Here is a 9,835-nt window from a genome sequence, read left to right on the forward strand (position 1 = left end):
TCCCTTGTTGGTGTGGGGCAACCGAGTTCCTTCCCGAGTGGGGGCCCCATTGCGGATTGTTCACCATCTGCTGCCGTGGCTGTTCCATCTGCCGTAGAGCCTGAGCCCGGCATCCCTGGGGACCCCCTCCCTAACCCTCAGACCCCTGGGCCCGACCGAGAGGAGCTACCTTCCAGCTGTCCAGCTCCTGGGGCCCAGGATTCCGCCTCTGTCCCTCTTCCCGACCCTACTCCTGCCCCCGGCCCTACCCCTACTCCTGACCCCAGCCCTGTCCCCTCCACCTCCCACGATGCCATTGCCGCCTCTGGGGATGTCTCTTTCTCTTTCCCAGAGGGTGACCCCCAGGGGGCGGCTTTTGTGTTCCCCAGTCCCGACCCACTAGGGGCTGCTCTTCTCCCTTCGCCGCCGCCCCTCATTAAGCCGGGGTCTGAGGCGGACCGTGTGGCGCCGGTCCATCGGGCGCCACGTCGAGGGTCCGCCCCCTTGCCTGCCCGTCTCAGTGGGCCACGGGGCCGAGCCAGGGGCCCCAACGGGGGATGATCTGCAGCCAGTGACCCCACCCCCCCCATATGCTGCGAGAAGAGCTGCGGGAGTTTTTAGAAGATGTGCGTGGCTCCCGCAATAAGGTGCCGCTCGCTCTCCAGCGATGGGGGGATTTCCACCAGATCCTCCGGGCCGCGAGGGCCCTCATGGGGGAGGGTAAAAGGACCGGGAAGCAGGGTGCTGCGGCTTACCAGCGGGTCCGCAGCTTCCGTGACTCCTTGCTCACCTTCGGGGTGGGTCACGGTTTGCTGCGCGGCCCAATGGGGGCCCGCGAGCGTCCCTGCCAGCGAGGATCCCCCCCAGCCCTCCTCATGCCACCTATCTCTTTTGCAACATTGAACACCCGGGGCTGTAGGGTGGGTCTCCGCAGGTGCCAGGTGCTCTCCTTCCTTCGGGAAGGGGGGGTACTCTGTGGTTTTCCTGCAGGAGACCCACACGGATCCGGCCGCCGAAGACAGCTGGCGGCTGGAGTGGGGGGACAAGGTCTATTTTAGCCATCTCACAGCTCGTACGGCTGGAGTGGCTACCCTGTTCTCTCCCGACCTACGGCCCCGAGGTGCTGGGGGTTGCCGAGGTTGTGCCGGGCTGCCTGCTGCACCTCCGGGTCCGTATGGAGGGGCTTGTGGTTAATCTTGTCAACGTCTATGCCCCGACATCGGGCCCGGAGCGGCTGCCTTTCTATCAGCAGGCATCCGCCTTCCTCGGCTCCTTGGATCCTCGTGAGTGCCTGGTTCTGGGCGGGGACTTCAACGCTACCCTCGAGGAGCGGGGACCGCTCGGGGACCGAGCAGTGCCCGGCCGCAGCGGACGTCCTCCGGGAGATTGTAGAACGTCATTCCCTGGTGGACGTCTGGCGCGGACCACCACCCGGACGACGTCTCCACGTTCACCTACGTCCGGGTGGAAGTCCATCGGTCGTGCCACTCCCGGTTGGACCGCATTTACTTGTCACGTCTCCATCTCTCACGGGCCCACTCCTCCGCCGTGCGGCCGGCCCCCTTTTCTGATCACCATTTAGTCACCGTGACGGCCTCTCTATGTGGGGAGAGGCCGGGGCCGGCCTATTGGCACTTTAACAATAGCTTGTTGGAGGATGTGGGCTTCGTGGCGTCCTTCCGGGAGTTCTGGCTGGTCTGGCGAGGGCAGCGGCGTGCCTTTCCCTCGGCGCGGCGATGGTGGGGACCTAGGAAAGGTGCGCGCCCGGCTCTTCTGCCGTGATTACACCCGGGGCGCCAGCCGACGGAGGGATGTGGTGATAGAGCAGTTGGAACGGGAGGTCTTGGAGCTAGAGAGGCGTCTGGCCGCCAGCCCTGAGGATCCATCCCTTTGCGGAGCGTGCCGGGAGAAGCGGGAGGAGCTCCGGGCCCTCGACGATCATCGGGCCCGGGGTGCTTTTGTTCGATCCCGCATCCGCCTCCTTCGGGAGATGGATCGCGGCTCCCGCTTCTTCTACGCCCTGGAGAAAAGGAGGGGGGGCCAAGAAGCACGTCACCTGCCTTCTAGCGGAGGACGGCACCCCCCTTACGGATCCGGTGGAGATGTGCCAGAGGGCCAAGGCCTTCTACGCACACCTTTTCTCCCCGGATCCGACTGACCCTACCGCTTGCAGAGTGCTCTGGGACGGACTCCCAACGGTCAGCGCGGGCGACCGGGGACCGGCTGGAGTCGCCTCTCTCTCTGGCCGAGTTCTCGGAAGCCCTCCGCCGCATGCCCACCAATAAATCTCCGGGCATGGACGGGCTGACCGTGGAGTTCTACCGCGTGTTCTGGACGTCCTCGGCCCGGACCTAGTCACCGTCTGGGCCGAGGCCTTGCGAAGCGGGGTCCTCCCTCTTTCGTGCAGGCGAGCCGTGCTCACCTTATTGCCGAAGAAGGGGGACCTCCGCGACTTACGGAATTGGCGTCCTGTCTCGCTCCTCAGCACGGACTACAAAATCGTAGCCAAGGCCATCTCGCTGCGGCTGGGGTCCGTGCTGGAGGACGTGATCCACCCAGACCAGACCTACACCGTCCCGGGCCGTAGCATTTTTGATAACCTCTATCTGGTCCGGGATCTTCTGGAACTTGCGTGTAGGGATGGTCTGTCGTTCGCCCTCCTGTCCCTGGATCAGGAGAAGGCGTTCGACAGGGTGGACCACGGGTATCTCCTGGGCACTCTGCAGGCGTTAGGCTTCGGACCCCAGTTTGTGGGTTTTCTCCAGGTGCTGTACGCCTCCGCAGAGTGTCTGGTCAAGCTCAACTGGACCCTGACCGAGCCGATCAGCTTCGGGCGGGGAGTGCGGCAGGGGTGCCCCCTCTCGGGCCAGCTGTACGCTCTGGCGATCGAGCCCTTCCTCTGTCTCCTCCGCAAGAGGTTGACGGGGTTGGTGCTTCGGGAACCGGAGCTGCGGCTGGGTCCTGTCGGCGTATGCCGACGATGTGCTCCTCGTGGTCCAGGACCCGGGCGACTTGGTGCGGGTGGAGGCTTGCCAGACCGTGTACTCAGCGGCCTCCTCCGCCCGGGTCAACTGGGTCAAGAGCTCTGGCCTGGTGGTAGGGGGCCGGGTGGCAGGGCGAGCTCCCTCCCACCCGCGCTTCAGGCCATCCGGTGGAGCGCAGGTCCGCTGCTCTATCTCGGCGTTTACCTTTCTGCCACGCATCCGTCTCCGCCGGAGAACTGGCAAGGTTTACAGGGGCAGGGTGACGGAGCGGCTCCGGAAATGGACAGGACTACTCCGGTGCCTCTCCCTTCGTGGGAGGGCACTGGTACTCAATCAACTGGTCCTGTCCATGCTCTGGCACCGTCTCAACACCCTGGTCCCGGCCCCAGGCTTCCTGGCCGACCTCCGGAGGGTGATTCTGGAGTTCTTTTGGCCAGGACTGCACTGGGTCTCTGCAGGGGTCCTCCATCTGCCCCTGGAGGAGGGAGGGCAGGGCCTGAAGTGCCTCCACACTCAGGTCCATGTCTTCCGCCTCCAGGCCCTGCAGAGGCTCCTTTATGGTGCAGGTAATCCGGCGTGGAGCGTATTGGCGCACGCCTTCCTGCGCCGCTTCCGAGGGCTCCGATACGACCGGCAGCTCTTTTATCTCGATCCGAGAGGGCTTCCGCGAGACCTCTCCGGGCTGCCGGTCTTCTACCAAGACCTCCTCCGGACCTGGAAACTGTTCTCAGCGACCAGGTCCGTGGCGGCCACCGAGGGGGCAGATCTCCTCGCGGAGCCCCTGCTACACAATCCCCCAGCTCCGTGTGCAGGTGGCGGAGTCCCCCGCGGTGCGCCAGAGGTTGGTCCTGGCAGAAGTCACTAGAGTCGGAGACCTCCTGGACTACGACCGGGGAGACTGGCTGGATCCCCTGACGCTCGCTCGGCGCATGGGGCTCTCCAGGCCTTGTACTCCCCAGCGCGTACTTCAGGAGGTGAGGGCCGCTTTGCCGCCCGCTGCTCGGGTTTGCCTCGACCGGATCCTGCATGAGGGCACGCCCCCGCCCACCCCTCCACCCCTGGCCCTCCGGACCTTTTCATCGGGCCCCTGCCCCGTGCACCCAACCGGCCCCTCCGCCCCTTCTCCGTGAGCCGGCTGCACGACTTGCAGCCGGTTCGTTTCCTGACCGCGCCAAGGAAACATCTATACACGCCTCGTGCTGCACACTCTTCACTTCCTCACCCTCGTGTCCCGCCCCGATACAAAGTGGCGGGACCTCCTGCCACCTGTCGAGGGGTGAGAAGCCCCGGTGGCCAGCCTCTATTCCACTCTGGTCCCGAGGCCCGCCGGGGATATCAGCTGGCGGCTCCTTCATGGGGCCGTGAGCACGGGCGTGTACTTGGCGCGGTTTACCCTAGTCCCGGACACCTGTCCTTTCTGCGGCGTGAGGGAGACCCTGGCTCACGTTTACTTAGAGTGTGCCAGGTTGCAGCCTGTTACGTTTTTGGTTACACTTTTCCCCTCACCTTCTCATTTATGCACTCCCTATCCGTGGCCCCACAAAGTCGCGGGACCTCCTGGTCAACTTCCTCTTGGCACTGGCTAAACAGGCCATCTATAAAACCAGGGAGAGGAGGTTGGCCGATGGAGGTGCCTGTGACTGTGGGGCCTGTTTCCGATCCTCTGTCCGTTCACGTATCCGGGCAGAGTTCCTCTGGGCGGCATCCACTGGCTCCCTTGAAGCCTTTGAGGAGCAGTGGGCGCTGTCCGGGGTTCTCTGCTCGGTGTCCCCGTCTGGTTCTCTTCTTTTGACCCTTTGACCACACTCCTGTCCCTGTTTTTACATTAGTTGTCCCCCGTAATTATTTGAGTTCCAGGCCCTGTGGATCCTCCCCTTAGGCTGGGGGGGGATCCTTTAGCAGTGGGCGGGCTTACGCCCGCCCACTTCCCGGAACCCAATAGGTACAGGGCGTGCTCAGGGTCCTCTGTGGCTGCCCTCCTGGCTGGAGCTCTCCCTCCTCCTTCTCCTCTCCACCTGCCTTGCTAGTTGGAGCTCTCCCTTACTCCCTGGGCTGCTGCTGCTGCTGGCTAGAGCTCCCTCCTTAGACTGCTGCTGCTGTTGCTACCACTGCTGCTGAGTCAGGGGTGGGGGGGCCTTGCCGGTCAGCCCCCCCTCCTCACCATCTTTGGAGGGAGAAACTAAGACCCCCACCTTCACCATCACTGCTACCACCTGTGGAGGGTCCTTCCTGCCTGGCTGCCAGGGTTGCCGGAGCTACTACTGCTACTGCTGCTGCCGCCGGTGCTGTGCGTGTCCTGGGGAGCTGCTGGAGCCTGGAGGTGGAGGAAGAGGACTGCGCGGTCCATTGGCTGCTGGGGGAGCCCATGAGACTCTGGAGACCACTGTGGAGGGGGCTGTTTTGGACTGAGTAATTTTCGAACTGTGCTCTAGTGGTGGGGGTCTAGACTGTGTTTGTGGGGACACAGGGGGTGTGGTGTGGAGCCTGCCCCCTGGCCCATCTGTGTGTCCCCCCCAAACCCCCACCACCACCGTTGCCCCCTCCACCACCCACCACCAACCCCACAGCCCATTTCCCATCTGCCTCCGCTCCTGCCTCTGGGACTCTGCTGCTTTCCTGGCCTGTCACGCCCTACTGACAGCGTTTGGGCCTGCAGCGGCGGGCAGGCGGCCCGCACATTGACTTTTCGCAAGCGCTCGTGGGCGCACCTACCCCCCCCCGGACTGACCCCTTCCCCTTTTGCAACAGGCCCCCCAGCTTTGCCCTTTGCTGCCTACCCCCTTTGCCCTCTGAAGCCTTTTGCCCTTCCCCAGCTTCAGTTTGTTTGCCTGCCCCGTCCTTTTCCCTCTGCTGTTTGGTTTCGTTGTCCCACCCCAGCCCTGCGGTTAGCCCCTTGGTTCCTCTGCCCCATTCCCAGCCTCGTTGCTCCCTTGCGCCCCCCTTCCCCTGATTGACACCTCCCCTCGTGTGCCCATGCCCCCTCCCGTGCGCTTGTGCCCTTCATCACATTTTGGTTAATCACTGCACCCCCTTCTGTTATTGTGACCTTCCCTCCCTTAGTGTAACTAGAGGAGCCGGTGTCGGTGACTGTCCCCCCTCAGCCCTTGATACTCCTGCATCTCCCTGCGTTTCGGTGCCCTCCTCCCCTGCCTGCAGCCTAGCGAGGAGGAGTGGTTGACCTGCCTTTCCTTTAGCCGCCCCCCCCTCCTTTTTTTTTCTCCAGTGTGTTTTTCCCTCCCTCCCTGTTCAATATGGAGGGGAACACGGCAGGTGAGCCCCCCCAAGTAGGCCCCGCCACCCCTCCCCCGCCTGTCCCCTTAGCCTCTACCTCGACCTCCGCTGCCGAGCAACCTGCCACCACTGCGGCATTGGCAGCGGCAGGCGACGGGGTGACCTCCGCTGCTGCCACGTCCCTAGCTCCCTCCAATTATGGGGGAGCTGCCCCAGCCGGCAGGAAAGGCCAGGGCAAGAAAAAGGGAAAGAGCCCCGCTAAAAAGACTGGGCCCTCCATGGCAGGGGCTTCCTCCACTGCTGCGGCCCTGCCACCGGCCGCAACAATCCTTCCCGCTGCTCCCTCCACCAGCTCTGCGGGTGCCCCTCCCCCAACCCCTAGGGCGTATGCCCAGGTGGCAGCGGCCACCGGTATGCCATCTCGCCCATCCACCGCCTCCGCTTCCAACTATAGTGGCCTGGGCCCCTTCCCCACCTTGACTAGGAGGCATGGCATCCGTTGCCTCCAGGTACCCGCCTCGCCGCACGTGGAGACCTACGTGCGGGCGTTGGCAAGGGTGGTGGGGCCCGCGGCCATCGTGGCGGCCTCCAAAATGTATGGCAAGGTTGTCTTTTTCCTTGCCTCGGAGGCCGCCGCCCAAGAGGCGGTGGAGAAAGGCCTGGCGGTGGGGGGCGTATTCGTCCCCCTGGAGCCGCTAGAGGACCTGGGTGTCCGTGTGGTCCTTACCTCTGTTCCTCCTTGCCTTCCCAATGTCGCCCTGCTGCCCGCCCTTTCCACCCTGGGGAAACCTATTTCCATCGTTCGCCCTCTCTCGCTAGGATGCAAGGACCCCGCCCTCCGTCACGTCCTCTCGTTCCGCCGGCACGTGCAGCTCCAACTGCCGCCAGCGGCACGTGCTGGAGAGGCGCTTGAGGGGTCTTTCTTGGTCCCCTATCGGGGGACCCATTGCCGGGTGTACTATTCTACGGGGGAGGCCCGGTGCTACCTCTGCCGGGCGATAGGGCACGTCCGGAGGGACTGCCCCTTGGCCCGGCATGGAGGAGCGTCCGGGACCCCCGAGCCCCGGCAGAGTGCCAGCCCCACCATTGCTGGCGCTCCTAGTTGCCCGGTACCCGGAGCCGCCCCTCCTCTTTCTCAGACCACCACTGCTCCCGCTCGGGCTCAAGGGGTATCTCCCCCACCATGCCCAGATGAGCGAAAGTACCCCGTCTCTGCTATGTGCACTGTGGCGGGGCCTGTAGAGGAGGGTGCGGTGGGGGTATTGCCGGGCGCGAGAGAGGGCCCTCCCCAGGGGGATTCTGCCCCCCCTCCTACTGCCCCATTGTTACCTCCTCAGGTCCTCAAGCCGTCATCTCTGCCCCCCGACCCAATCCCTGTCACCCAGCCCGCAGACGATGCCATGGAGGGCTGGACCCTAGTACAGGGAAAGCGGGGCAAGCGGAAGGCTCGAGCTCCACTCCTGCCATCCGGTGCGGAGGCCCCCCGGAAAACCAGGAAGGGGGGCTCCGCTGCTGAGCCTTCCGCTTTGCCCGCGGGTGCTTTACATCTACCGTTGCCGGTTGGGGAAGCTGTGGCAGCACCGGAGGATGCCGCCATCCATTCTCCGCGGTCCTTCCTCGCGGAGGCCCACGTTGCGGCCCCTCCTACCCCCTTACCACCTATACCCTCTGCGATGCTCGAGGCAAGTGTCGCCTCGGGTGTTAGCGGGGATGATCCCGGGGTGGTGGGAGGTGAGCTGCCCTCTATCTATGAGGAGATCGAGGCCCTGGGTCTGACCCCGGTCACCCAGGGGGAGGACGACCCTTTGCCAGCGGGCCTTGATCTAGCCGCTCTCACCTCAACCCTCCCTTCTGCGTCTCCTGTTCCCCTGACCGCTGCTCCTGCCTTCGAGGAACCCCTGGACTCCTTACCCTGCCCGGCTGCGGGTGACGCATCGCTGATGGCCGCCGAGCCTCTTCAGGCGACGGCCGGTGCCTCGCGGCCGGGACTCGAGTTACCAGGGGTATCCCTTGTTGGTGTGGGGCAACCGAGTTCCTTCCCGAGTGGGGGCCCCATTGCGGATTGTTCACCATCTGCTGCCGTGGCTGTTCCATCTGCCGTAGAGCCTGAGCCCGGCATCCCTGGGGACCCCCTCCCTAACCCTCAGACCCCTGGGCCCGACCGAGAGGAGCTACCTTCCAGCTGTCCAACTCCTGGGGCCCAGGATTCCGCCTCTGTCCCTCTTCCCGACCCTACTCCTGCCCCCGGCCCTACCCCTACTCCTGACCCCAGCCCTGTCCCCTCCACCTCCCACGATGCCATTGCCGCCTCTGGGGATGTCTCTTTCTCTTTCCCAGAGGGTGACCCCCAGGGGGCGGCTTTTGTGTTCCCCAGTCCCGACCCACTAGGGGCTGCTCTTCTCCCTTCGCCGCCGCCCCTCATTAAGCCGGGGTCTGAGGCGGACCGTGTGGCGCCGGTCCATCGGGCGCCACGTCGAGGGTCCGCCCCTTGCCTGCCCGTCTCAGTGGGCCACGGGGCCGAGCCAGGGGCCCCAACGGGGGATGATCTGCAGCCAGTGACCCCACCCCCCCATATGCTGCGAGAAGAGCTGCGGGAGTTTTTAGAAGATGTGCGTGGCTCCCGCAATAAGGTGCCGCTCGCTCTCCAGCGATGGGGGGATTTCCACCAGATCCTCCGGGCCGCGAGGGCCCTCATGGGGGAGGGTAAAAGGACCGGGAAGCAGGGTGCTGCGGCTTACCAGCGGGTCCGCAGCTTCCGTGACTCCTTGCTCACCTTCGGGGTGGGTCACGGTTTGCTGCGCGGCCCAATGGGGGCCGCGAGCGTCCCTGCCAGCGAGGATCCCCCCCAGCCCTCCTCATGCCACCTATCTCTTTTGCAACATTGAACACCCGGGGCTGTAGGGTGGGTCTCCGCAGGTGCCAGGTGCTCTCCTTCCTTCGGGAAGGGGGGTACTCTGTGGTTTTCCTGCAGGAGACCCACACGGATCCGGCCGCCGAAGACAGCTGGCGGCTGGAGTGGGGGGACAAGGTCTATTTTAGCCATCTCACAGCTCATACGGCTGGAGTGGCTACCCTGTTCTCTCCCGACCTACGGCCCGAGGTGCTGGGGGTTGCCGAGGTTGTGCCGGGCCGCCTGCTGCACCTCCGGGTCCGTATGGAGGGGCTTGTGGTTAATCTTGTCAACGTCTATGCCCCGACATCGGGCCCGGAGCGGCTGCCTTTCTATCAGCAGGCATCCGCCTTCCTCGGCTCCTTGGATCCTCGTGAGTGCCTGGTTCTGGGCGGGGACTTCAACGCTACCCTCGAGGAGCGGGACCGCTCGGGGACCGAGCAGTGCCCGGCCGCAGCGGACGTCCTCCGGGAGATTGTAGAACGTCATTCCCTAGTGGACGTCTGGCGCGACCACCACCCGGACGACGTCTCCACGTTCACCTACGTCCGGGTGGAAGTCCATCGGTCGTGCCACTCCCGGTTGGACCGCATTTACTTGTCACGTCTCCATCTCTCACGGGCCCACTCCTCCGATGTGCGGCCGGCCCCCTTTTCTGATCACCATTTAGTACCGTGACGGCCTCTCTATGTGGGGAGAGGCCGGGGCCGGCCTATTGGCACTTTAACAATAGCTTGTTGGAGGATGTGGG

Source organism: Chrysemys picta, chromosome 1 (assembly GCF_011386835.1).
Source record: "Chrysemys picta bellii isolate R12L10 chromosome 1, ASM1138683v2, whole genome shotgun sequence".
Taxonomy (NCBI): Eukaryota; Metazoa; Chordata; order Testudines; family Emydidae; genus Chrysemys; species Chrysemys picta.